General features: G+C 38.7%; 1 protein-coding gene across 3 annotated transcripts in view; it reads left to right on the forward strand.

Moving 5' to 3' along the window:
* CTCF (CCCTC-binding factor) overlaps positions 1–10902 on the forward strand; it is a 43244-nt gene continuing 32342 nt past the window's right edge. Inside the window, exons 1-2 of one of the 3 annotated variants that reach the window (XM_077755602.1) lie at positions 1–261; positions 1505–1617. The gene's annotated coding sequence lies outside the window, so the exon portion shown is untranslated. The remainder of the gene's footprint in view (positions 262–1504; positions 1618–10902) is intronic. The other 2 variants (XM_077755600.1, XM_077755601.1) reach the window with 2 other exon arrangements.

Genomic DNA, 10902 nt, shown 5'->3' on the forward strand with positions numbered 1-10902 from the left:
ATTCAGTAGTGTGATGTACTGGAACAAATATATTGTTTTTTAACCAATTTTAGCAGTTTTTATCTTGCCCTCAATTTGCTTTTCATATTATATGTGCAGTTGTATGTATTTGGTGTTGATAAAATGATTGTGTTTGTGTTTTAGAATGATCACAGATCTGGAGCCAAAGAACAAGATGCACTAGTGGACAGGTTGCTAACCAGGGCCTTGAGAGCTGGGTTCTGTGTTCCCTCCTCAAACTGACTTTGCAGCCACGGAGAGGTAAATGCTCTTTACATTTCTTGGTCTTGAAAATGGGAGTAATAAATCCTTTCTGGGGTTGGAGGATTTGCTATATTGTTCTTGGGTATAGAAGATGCAGGACAGTGGACGATTGAGGGCATAGAGGTTTTATAGTCAGAGTCCTCAGTTTGAAACTGCACTGCCGTATACTAGCTGGGTGGCACTGAGCATGTTTACTTTTCTACTCCTATGGTCCCCATTTGTGAGAGAACAACACCAATTACAGAGGCTACTCTCTAGATTAGTGAGAATGTATATAAAGCATCAAGTACCATTCTGAGCATGTACATAGACACCAGAAAACAGTTGTTTTTCTGCATAAACTCTCGAAATGTGTATTTTGACTATTGGCATATGACGTCAAAAGTCCATGGCCTGTGGCAGTTTGAAGTTTTGATGAGCAATAAATGGAATCCTGTTCTTGTGGAAATGGATCCTAGATAAAAGGTGTCTTAATTAATTTGAGTTAGGCTAATTGATGACCCATTTTTGTATCAGTATTATATTCATTATCAATAATGTTTTTAAACAACATTTTAAACGTTCGCTTAAAGTTTACTATAGCCTACAATTTCTGCTATAAAGTATAATGGACATTATAGGGAACTTGAAACAGGCCTCATAAATGTTGACATCTACTAGGCTTTGGAATCTCATAAACAACAAAGTAGGGTTCTGGGTGAGAAAATTACCTCTTCTCAGGGTATTAGAATGCACATCTTATCCCCTAGAAAATGTTAAAATAGTTTAATTGTACTTGTGTAATGGCAGAAGGGAAAGGTGGGAATTATAAATGCTGACATTAGATAAGCTTATGTGAATGAATCATCTAAGTGACTGCTAAGATTTTTCTTACAAGCTGTGCTGGAGCAAATAGAGAGGAGGAAGGGAACAGGAGTGAAAGCTCTGCTTCTTGAAATCTCTGTTTTCCATGGGCAGCTTAGTACGTTGTTAGGTGGGAAGGACAAGGTCTATGTGCTAGGATTCTGTCACTCCAGAAATAATTGGTGTCCTGCAGGTTCTTTTTAAGGAGTGTTGACACTGAGTACATATTAATGAGCTCCTGAAAAGAAAAACAATACTGATTTAAAAAGCTGTTGAGAAAACTAGCTGTAAGAGTTTGGGGAATGGGGTTGTAGGAACTTGTTGGTCACTTTTAAGTATTATGGCAATTTAATTGTTTAGATCCCTGTTTCTCAAACTGGGATATGAATACCCTTAGGGTACAAAGTGGTATGATTCCGGGGTACTTGAAGCCACAAGATAAACATGACCCATCTTCTTGGAGCTTCAATTGTGCTCATTGAGGGGGCGGTGAGTTAAGTAATTTGACTGGTAAGTAATTTTTAAATTTTTACATTAAAACAAATACATATTTTAGGATCAGAATGGGAACTCTGTATGACTGTCAAAGATAACACAGGTTTTCTGCAAAGTGGGTCATGACTGCCTATGAGTAAGAATTGCCCTTTGTATAGGTACTACAGTGGAAATACTTGAGAAGTAATACTTTTGAGCTATGGAACACCTCTACCATCCAGCTCCTTTTTTCCCTGTAGCATCCCATTGTGGAATATAGACATTAAACTGTATTAAATGGTGCTTGTTGGCTTGCGTGCATGTTCCTACAGGTACCCAACGTGCACAAGAGCTCTACACAGATTGGTAGGCAGTTCTAGATGGCTGGACCAAGTCAGAAATACTGTTATTAAGACCATTCCAGTGATCTAATTATAATTAAAAAAAATTTTTTTTAAAGCAGTGAACAAACTCAGGTCTAAACCTGCAAAATGGGGTGTCTAGCTGGCTCAGTTTGTAGAACATGAGACTCTTGATCTCAGCATGAACTCTTGTGAGTTCAAACCCCACATTGGGCATGGAGCCTACTTTTAAAAGACCACACATTGTTTGGGGCTCCTGGGTGGCAGAGTCGGTTGAGCTTTTGACTCTTGATTTCAGCTCAGGTCATGATCCCAGGATCGTGGGATCAAGCCCCCATATCAGGCTCCACGCAGAGTGTGAATTTTGCTTGGCATTCTCTCTCTCTCCTTTTGCCCCTCTCCCTGCTTATGCGTGTGTTCTCTCTCTTAAAAAAATTTTTTTAACTGTAAAATAAATTCTACAAAACAAAATTTTGAAAGCAAATATAATATTAACTCCAGCATAATTAACAATTTATACTAATTTGTTTCTCCCCATTCAAGTTGTTAAGTATTGAGAGTCTTAAGAATATATCTAAATCTTAAGCTTATAGACCTTGTGACTCCTAAGGCAGTTATTTAGAAGTGTCTCTTCTTAACTATTTGGTGTTTTATTATTATTACCTATTGTTACTAGTGAATTGCTCTTAATATAAGTGGCACTTAAGAAATATATTTTGTATATTGACAATACCTGTTCTTTGAATACAAGTTTTATATTTGAACCTAATTTGTTCTAGATATCATGGAGTGTGAATTTCTCTGAAATGATTTGAACTGGGTCAACCTATATATTTGGATGTGCTCTAAATATTTGTAGTATTTGTTGAATACTTGCCTTTCTACTTTGTGCCAGGCACTGTATCACACACTGGAGATTTGAAGATAAATAAGAAAAAGATGGTTTTCCTGAGGGTCTTGAGTATGGGGCAAGAGATTAAGTGTTGTTTGTGCTCTGATAAAAGTGTGTTCAGGATGCAGAGGGATTACAGGAGGTGGTGAAAGATTTTGCAAAAGGCTTTCTGGAGGAGAGACCTTGATCTAGGTGTATCAGGAAATTCAGAAGCAGTTTAAATTTGATTTTAATTCCATTAGGGCACCAAGGTTTAGTTAGTGCAGCTTAATAGCTTATGTAGCCTTGGGCAAATCCATTAGGGGTGACTTCCTTGTGCCTTCCTTTCTTCTTAGTAAAATGATGTATCTACCTTGTTATAGGCTATGCCAGTTAAGTGAAGTATTGTTAGGGGGAAATATATGTATTTATAACTCTAATGTGCTGTGTAGAGGTAAAGTGACAATCTTTAGACATTAGGATAGTTGGTCAATGTATATATTTTGCATTAAGCTACAGTGATGACCACCAGATTATACAAAAGTGAAGTGAACCAAGTAAATTAGGACTTTGTGGATGACAAAATTACATTAATGAAAATCTCTTGAGCAGCAGAGCAATGGATGAGTAAACAGGGCCGTACCCCATGTGGGAGTGATGTTTGACAACCACAAAAAGAAACTAATTGGGAAGACTCTTATCCAACAAAATGCCTATGAATTTTTATTATTTTTTTAATATAGTACAAAAAAAAAGAAATTGTTTTGGAATAAAAGTAAGGGAAAAAACCCAAAAACCTGCACATAGCAAGAACTCAGAATGTAATTGAATGAATGCCCCAGGAAAAAGACTAGTCAGACGTGAAAACATTGGTCAAAATAAAATAAAGAACCAGTAGTGCAAGGTGGCCAAGTTTGAGGTAACTTTTCCTAGTTTTTCTATGGTTTGTATAACATTTTTTAATGCAAATAGATCTTTTTTTTTTTTAAATAAAATAGAATTACCAAATTTTGGGAATGCCCATATTCAACAATAGCGAACTGATTAAATTGTGAATATCTATATAATAGAATGTCATGAAACCATTATATTATGTATGGTAATATATTGAAAAGGAGAGATTTGAGACACATAAAGCAGATTATCAAATGTATGCACAAAGGTACGTGTGTATATATAGGGAGGAGACTATAGCTATAAACCAGAATGTTCTATAAAATCTATAGAGGGGCACCTGGATGGCTCAGTCAGTTGAGCATCCAGCTCTCGATTTTGTCCCAGGTCGTGATTCCAGGATTGTGGGATAAGCATGGATTCTCAGCTTAATATTCCCTCTCTCCCTCTCTTTCTGCCCTTCTCTCCCACCTCTTCCTTTCTCTCTCTCTCTCAAAAAACAAAGCTTATAGGAGCTTCTGGGTGGTGCAGTTGGGTAAGTGTCCAACTTCATCTCAAGTCATGATCTCACGGTTTGTCAGTTTGAGCCCTGCATTGGGCTCTGTGCTGATGTCTCAGAGCCTGGAGGCTTATTTGGATTCTTTGTCTCCCTCTTTCTTTCTGCTTCCCCCGCTGCTGATGCTTTTTCTCTCTGTCTCTCAAAAATAAATTTTTAAAAAATGTTAAAAAAAGAAAACTATAGATTTATATTCTAGATTATCTGAGTTTTCTTCTATTTATGTGTAATGTATACTTTTTAAAGGTAAAAGGAATCCAATATAGTAGGAAATAGGACTGAAACTTTCTGATAAATATAATGACATAATTAAAGGAGTTTTCGTATAGTTTACTCTAGCAGTAAAGTCTAGACTTCTTGGGTAGATTTGGGGTGCCTTGGGTTGCTTAGTCAGTTAAGCATCCAACTCTTAATTTCAGCTCAGGTGATGATCTCATGGTTCATGGATTTGAGCCCCACGTTGGACTCTGTACTGGTGGTGCCAGGCTTGCTTGGGATCCTCTCTCCCCCACTCTCTGCCTCTCCCCTACACACACACACACACACACACACACACACACACACNCCTCTCTCTCCTCCTCTCCCCCCACCCGCTTTCCCCCTTTCTCTTTCCCTCTCTCTCTCTCCCTCCCCCCCACACACTGGATTCTCTTTCTCTCTCTCAAAATAAATAAATAAACTTAAAAGGAAAAAACTAAGTTGGAATCCTGTCCTGCATCCTCTTTTGTAATCTTCCTTCGTGTTGTATGTTATGAACATTTTGCCTGTTAGATACTGTATGTTAACTTCAGATTACTAGGAATGTACTTCCTTATTGCCGGATGTTAAGTTCTGTAACCTGTTGCTTTGGAGACAAGTGTCTTGTTTTTAATCCTAGCTTTTTGTCTCAAATACTTTATCCCTCCTCATCCCCATTGTTTGAATTATTTCTAATATAAAAGTGTACTTTAAGTAAGAGCCAAATTGTACATTTGAGTGAATAGATTTTGAGATGTTTGTAATAACTATTCAGAGTCCTTTTTTGATTCTATTCTTAATTCTCAGGAGTAGATATTGGCTGATTTAGTGACTTCTAGGTAAGTGCTCATCTTAGCTAATGGCTAAATAGGTTATGCTATCAAGTATATAACTATGGCTTTAAGCATTTTCACACTAAAATTAAAGAAATAGTTTCTTATGTAGGAGGCTAGGTGATATAGTAGTTTCCCCAACAAGAAGGGTGGCAATAGAATCCTAAGGGTTGGGAGGGCTTTTGAAGAGGAGATATCTTGATACTCTGTGTGCAAGGAGAGTGTGGGGAGTTATACAAATAGTGATTGTACCTTCACTTTGAGCAGCCTTTCTAGTATAAAAAAAAAATCTTAATGGAGGTAGGAAAGAGCCAGATTAGTAGATTTGTATCTAATGTTTGTGGTGTTTTTGCCTGACACAGAGATTCCTCATTAAATTTCATCAACTTCGGGGCGCCTGGGTGGCTTAGTCGGTTAAGCATCCGACTTTGGCTCAGGTCATGATTTCACTCACGGTTCGTGGGTTTAAGCCCTGTGTCTCGGGCTCTGTGCTGACAGCTAGCTCAGAGCCTGGAGCCTGTCTCAGATTCTGTGTCTCCCTCTCTCTCTGACCCTCCCCTTCTCACGCTGTCTCTCTCTTTCTCAGAAATCAACAAAATGTTAATAAGTAAACATTAAAAAATAAAATAAATTTCATCGACTTGGGAGGTAAATGCCACTCCGTGGAGTGGTGTGCCTTAGCCATCTTCTTTTATTTATTTATTTATTTATTTATTTTTTAAAAATGTTTATTTATTTTTAAGAGAGACAGAGCGTGAGCTCTGAAAAAAGAGAGAGACACAGAATCTGAAGCAGGCTGTTAGCACACAGCCCGATGCAGGGCTCAAACTCATGAATCATGAGATCAAGACCTGAACTGAAGTTGGACACTTAACTGACTAAGCCACCCAGGCACCCCAAGCCAACTTAATCTAAATAGATTATAGAGACTTCTGCCCGATTCTTGGTTACGGACAAGTGGACTGCAAAGCTAGGACGTTACCTTTTGATCCATCCTTTTGTACAACTTTGCTGGATGCTGTTGTTAAAATTTCCGTCTGATTTTTATATCTGGGGAGTGGGGGTACTTGTTCCCTTCTTACCTAAAAGGATGAATCTAACTGATAACCTAAAAAAAAAAAAAGTGTAGGATGTTAAAGCCAGCAGAAATTTTAAGTCATCTGGCAGTCCCCTCATTTTACAGGTAAGAAACCTAAGAGGCAAGTGATATACCTGAGATCATGGATGTAGGACAGGTACTTCCGCCGTTTTTTATTCTTCCCCATACTGGCTCTGAATAGTCTATTGGTTTCACACAATATCCTGCTACATTTGGTTCTGTAGCTAATTATTTGATATATATTCATTAAACAGTTTTTTAATGTTTATTTTTGAGAGAGAGACAGAGCACAAGCAGGGGAGGGGCAGAGAGAGACAGAGACACAGAATCCAAAGCAGGCTCTGGGCTCTGAGCTGTCAGCACAGAGCCCAATGTGGGGCTCTAACTCAAAAACTGTGAGATCGTGACCCAAGCTGAAGTTGGACACCTAACCAACTGAGCTACCCAGGCGTCCCTGTATATGTTCATTTTTTTAGATCTCTTTTGACAGAAATCTAAATCAGTATATCTATAGAAAAATAGCATGAACACTATATATCATTACTACACTTGAGTATAGTTAAAATTTATTTTTATTTTATGTTTTTAAGTTTATTTTGAGAGAAAGAGAGATAGAATCCCAAGCTGACTCCACACCATCAGCACAGAGCCCAACGCAAGGCTCAAGCCCGAGAACTACAAGATCATGACCTTAGCCAAAACCAAGAATCAGTCACTTAACCAACTGAGCCACCTAGGTGCTCCATGTATCTTTTTTTTTTTTAATGTTTATTTATTTTAAGAGAGAGTGTTTGCAGGAAAGGAGCCTCAGGAGAGGGAGAGAGAGAATCCCAAGCAGGCTCTTTGCTGACAGTGCACAGCCCAACTCAGGGCTCAATCTCATAAACCATGAGATCATGACCTGAGCTGAAATCAAGAGTATGGACTCTTAACTGACTGAGCCACCCAAGCACCCCTGTTTTATTTGTATCTTTATCTTTCCACTCCTGTTTAGAATATTTTATTTCAGCTCAGGTGATGATCCCAGGGTCGTGGGATTGAACTTCATGTTGGACTTACACTGAGTATGGATCTTGCTTGGGATTCTCTCTCTCTTTGCCTGTCTTTCCTGGGCATACGTGCGTGTGCGCTCACTTGCGCGCTCGCACTCTCTCTTGCTATTTTTTTTTTTTTTAATTTTTTTATAGTTTATTTTTGAGACAGAGAGAGACAGAGCATGAGTGGGTGGGGGGGGCGGTCAGAGAGAGAGGGAGACACAGAATCTGAAACCGGCTCCAGGCTCTGAGCTGCCAGCACAGAACCCGATGCGGGGCTCAAACCCATGAACCGCGAGATCATGACCTGAGCCAAAGTCAGACGCTTAACCGACTGAGCCACCCAGGCGCCTCTCTTGCTATTTCTAAGCAAATAAATGGATAAAAAAATTTTATTGTGAATGTATATTGAGGCTGTAAAATGTAGTGACTTGGTTACCTCTTTGGAATAAATTTTATTTAGAATTTATTTTTCTTTCTGGCCCCTTGTCAGACAAGGTCTTTGCTCCTTCTCTCCTTGTCATGTCTTTTGGGTTACTCATAAATATATATTCCCCCCGCCACCATTTCTTTGTTAACCTATTGCCTGTCATTTCCTTCTTTCCTGTATTTGTTTCCATATTTTTAAGGAGCAATCAAGTTGACAAATTACTTGTTTTCATGATTAATACTAGTTTAGAGTAACATTTTGTTTCTTTGTTTAAACTTCTGTAGTTCTGTATTCCTATACATGAATATCCCTTGTGTTTTTCAGAGTTTTTTTGTTCTGTCTGTTGAATAGCACTTTAACTATTTTCCATGCTTTATGCTATTATACTATTTATTAAGGATATTTTACTCTTTTTTTTTTTAAGTTTTATTTATTTTGAGAAAGGGAATGAGCTGGGGAGGAGCAGAGAGAGGGGGGCACAGACAATCCAAAGGGGGCTCTGCGCTGACAGCAGAGAGCCCAGTGCAGGGCTTGAACTCACGAACAATGAGATCATGACTGGAGCTGAAGTTAGATGCTTAACTGACTGGCCCCCCAGGTGCCCCCTTAGTNTTTTTTTTTTTTTTTTTTAATGTAACTATTACTTGATCTTTGTTCAGAGATCTCCTATTGCCATTTGTTATCATTATTATGCCTTTGGTACAAGGCAAGCATTATTGAACTTAAACTGTTGGCTTCAGATTTAATATTGACCTTATATAAGACCCTGTTTATCAAATAAAAATTATCTTGGTTCTACCAGGTAGCCTTCATGAATGAGCACTGGGTTATAGAAACACTCAAGCATTTGCCACATGGTCACTGAAACACATGGCAAAACCATGAGTTCAGTCTTACCATGTCTTTGCATTTCTCTTTACCTTTTTCCTTCTGTCATGTGTTGAGCTTGTCCATACCATCTAGAGAGATATTTTGGTATTGATGGTTCCCATGGTAGAAGTAAAACTTGAGGATTTTCTTCTTGGGTCATACATTCCATAATTGACATCATACTAGTTTTGAGGTAGACTTTATCCATTTTATTTAAATAAATAAACAAACCAATTCTTTGTTCTAAAGAATGAACCAAAAATTCTCATAGTAGAAAACCATGGGTATTTGAGTAGCTATGTAGACCTGTATTTAGGGTAGATAACTATTGTATTCTAGGTCAGTCATTTCCAAGCCATGGTCAACAGAGATTTTATATCAGAATCACCTGGGGACCTTTTGAAATAAGGTCTCTTCTGCCGTAGGCTTACTGAATCAGAATCTCTGGGATCTATGTATTTAAAATTTTATCAGGTGATCCTGATACATACCATCCAGGTTAGGGAACTATGCTCAGGTAGAATATGCACCAAAATCCATAGATGTACTTGTTAGATGTATAAATTCTGTATTCTGTGTGTATAACTCTTTTTTTTTTAATAACATATTTATTCATAGTAATAGACCTGCTTTAGATCCCCAGCCTTTTTCATATTCCCAGCAGTGAAAGACTGTAGAACTGCTCCAGAGTGTTAACTCTGAGCTGTTTTCAGGTATTCAGGCCTGGAGCAGAGCAAAGAGAAATCTGGTGGTTCTTGACATAGTCACCCTTGGGAGCACAAGAAGTGAGGCATTACTTTGCTGTATGCTAGCAAAAGTATCATTCAGGCTACAGAAAACAGAGGGACAGCATGTGCTTGGGAGGCAGCCTTCAATCAGTATAATGGCACTAGCATGTTTACTCCCAGGTAAACTTTGTCTTCTGTTTTGTTGTGTAAATATTCACTAAGTGAAATAAACAGGCCACCCTTACTGAGGACCTGGAACATGGCCTCTGAAACCAATCACAATAATAAATTTGAGATGATTTAGTATGGTTTCACTCAGTTATGTTGAATTTTTTGCACAAAATTTGTCTAATTCCATACATATTTAAGTTTTTTCCCCCACATACAGTGGAGAACTCTTGTAGAGTTCTTCTCTACTGTAGTTTGCCTGTCAAGGTTCATTTCATTCTTTAAGATCCAGCTTTAGCAGTTCCTCTCCTTGGACCCATCTCTTACTCACTTAAATGATCCTTTGTGCCAGACGGGTAGGAAGCATATTAACCCGTTACAGCACTCATCACACTACAGTGGATCCTTGAACAATGTGGGGTTGTTAAGGACTTCAGCATCTCCAATCCCCCAACCTCTAACTTGAATATCCGAATATAACTTTTAACTTCTAAAATACTTAACTTGTAATAGCCTATTGTTGAACAAAGCCTCACTGATAACCTAAATAGTCAATTACACACATGTTTTGTATGTTGCATATATTATTTACCCTATTCTTATAATCACGTGAATTTGGGATTACTATTTCTTGCGAAGAGTATTAGAGTATACACATGTGCTTCAGGAAATAAGGGGTTTTTTGCAGTCAGTTGTCCCGTATAAAGGAGAGTAGTATATTAAAAATCTGTAGCTTTGGGGAGCCTGTGTGGCTCAGCTGGTTAAGCGTCTAACTTCTGCTCAGATCCTGATCTCACGGTTCTTGAGTTCAGGCCCCACATCAGGCTCTGGGCTGACAGCTAAGAGCTTGGAGCCTGCTTCTGAGTGAATGAGTGAGCGTGCGTGCGTGTGTGTGTCTGTCTGTGTGTGTGCGTGCTTGTGCCCCCCTTGAGCCTGCTTCTGATTTTGTGTGTGTCTGCCTGCCCCTTCCCCACTCGCTCATTCTCTGTCTCCAAAAAATGAATAAATGTTAAAAAAAAATTTTTTTTAAGCTGTGGTAGCTTTATTTATAAAATAGAGTACTAGGGGCACCTGGGTGGCTCAATCAGTTAAGTGTCTGACTCTTGATTACAGCTCAGGTCATAATCTCACAGGTCATGGGTTCGAGTCCCACATCCGGCTCTGCGCTGACAGCATGGAGCCTGCTTGGGCAGGCTCTCTCTCTCTCTCTCTCTCTCTCTCTCTCTCTCTCTCTCTCTC

Source organism: Crocuta crocuta, unplaced genomic scaffold (genome assembly GCF_008692635.1).
Source record: "Crocuta crocuta isolate KB4526 unplaced genomic scaffold, BGI_CrCroc_1.0 scaffold152, whole genome shotgun sequence".
NCBI lineage: Eukaryota > Metazoa > Chordata > Mammalia > Carnivora > Hyaenidae > Crocuta > Crocuta crocuta.